Source organism: Pteropus alecto, unplaced genomic scaffold, assembly GCF_000325575.1.
Source record: "Pteropus alecto unplaced genomic scaffold, ASM32557v1 scaffold1099, whole genome shotgun sequence".
Classification (NCBI taxonomy): Eukaryota; Metazoa; Chordata; class Mammalia; order Chiroptera; family Pteropodidae; genus Pteropus; species Pteropus alecto.
The window spans coordinates 53,492-55,519 of record NW_006443151.1 but is presented as its reverse complement, the minus strand read 5'-3'; the positions used below and the strand labels follow the sequence as shown (position 1 = coordinate 55,519).

Sequence of the window (2,028 nt, the reverse complement as noted above, 5' to 3'; positions counted from 1 at the left end):
TTTTTTTTTTTTTTGTAATACCTGGAAGGTTTCCAGAAAGGCAAAAAGTGTAAAGTTTCGTTATTTCATTCCCTCAAAAATGCTTTGCTTTCCCCATGTTTTTCATCTTTTTTTTTTAATGACTCTATCTTGTTTGCTCTTGAATAAAAGGATTATGCCATCATCATGGTTGAGAGTTTAATTTCACATTATCCTGAGGGATGTACTCTTCCAAATTATCCTCATGTCAGTGCAGTTATGGGAGTTACATGTGCATTTTTGGGTAACAGTGGTTGGCAAATATCCCTTTAAGGTTTCCATTATATAAAAAAAAAGTAGGGAAAAATACTGAAAATCGCTATGAGAACATCCTGTTCAGTGTTCCAGAAAAGGTCTTTTACCATCTTACTAAATTCTTAAAACTACAGTATGGAAGAAATATAATAACAAGTGGAAATTTCTCTCCTAAAGACCAACTAAATCTATACCTTTTAGATCACAGATGGTAGTATTGCCTGAATTCTAACAGTAAAGCTTTCCTTTCCAGGTCTTTTTGGCCCAGGGATGCTAATTACACTTCATCCTTTGGCCATCTTGATCAAGCTTAGTATTTCATGTTAGTCACGAAGACAGTCCACATAGTCTGGGAGTCCAAACAGGTAGGTTACTGTTCAAATCCATCAAGTACTCATAAAACAGTCTGGAAGCACATGGACTCTAATATTAACAGTGATTGTTTCTGGGTGGTGGGATTATGGATTATTTTGTTCCTTTCACTTTTCTGTCTTTCCTAAATTGTTCACAGTGAGCAAGTACATTTTTTTTAGGATAGTAAGTTTTCTTTAAGTATTTCTTTGGGGGAGGGGACACTTACTCCATTAGAGGCCTTTTATTTTTTTATACCTATCATTCCATACATTCCTAGGGAATGGGCTCCAAAAGCTCAGGCTCCTTTTCATTCTTTCTTACAAAGTGCGCTGCTCTGGATGGAGCAGGCTGGCACTTAATTTGAACCCAGGTACCTTTCTCTTTGGCTTCCTTCTTTTTTTGATCATTTTCTTTCACACGTTTCAGGATGCTGTCTCGGCTCTTAGAGTGGTTAATATGCTCAATACGTACATTTATCCTCTTGGCAAGAATGTTTCCCTTAACCTGTTTGTTTACAACAATGCCAACCACATGCTGGGTAAGACTGTAGACTCTTCCAGTTTTTCCATGATAACATTGGTGGGGCATTTCTTTTTGCACAGTGCTTATTCCCTTGATGTCTACTATATCACCTTTCTTGTAGATTCGCGTGTATGTGGCCAAAGGAACAACTCCATGTTTTCTAAAAAGCTTGGAACACATATAGGAGGTGCTTCGCCTCTTTCTCTTTGTATTGGTCATTTTGGAAGATGGCAGTTCCAGCCAAGAGGAAGGCAGGTATCGTTTTTATAATTCTTTTCATCCTCACAGCTTGAGACAAGGGCTTACATAAAGTGTTATTTTGGGAGGTGGTCTCAGAGAGTAGGGTTGGAAGACTAGGGAAGAGTGAAACAAGGAAGGAGTTACCACTGTGCTGAACAGAGACTCAGTGCCTGCGATAGAGATGATCATTACATAATAGTGTACAGTTAAGTACATTAATGCCACTGAACTGTACACCTAAAAATGGTTAAAATCCTAAATCTTATGTACATGTTACCACGATAACAAAACACATTTATCGTATCACAGTTCTGGTGAAGGTCAGAAGTCAGAGTATAGCATGGCTCAACTGGGTCCTCTGATTAGACTTTCATAAGGCCAAAATAAAGGTGTCAACAGGGGTACGTTCCTTTCTGGAGACTCCAGGGATGAATTGCTTCCAGGCTTATTTAGTTTGCTGGCTGAAAACAGTCCCCGTGTTTTAGGACTAAAGCCCCTTTTCCTGGCTGGCTGTCAGCCAGGTGCCAGTCTGTACTTGTAGAGGTTGCATCACCCCAGTCACATGGCCATCTTCTCCCTGTGTGTCTTCACATAATCTTTTCTCTTGGTCTGTGTCCAAATTTCCTGTTTTTATGAGGA

General features: G+C 39.2%; 1 pseudogene; it reads right to left on the bottom strand.

Annotated features, from left to right (window-relative positions):
* Positions 1-900: 900 nt before the first annotated feature.
* Positions 901-1,368, bottom strand: LOC107196534 (annotated as a pseudogene).
* Between the last annotated feature and the right edge of the window lie 660 nt (positions 1,369-2,028).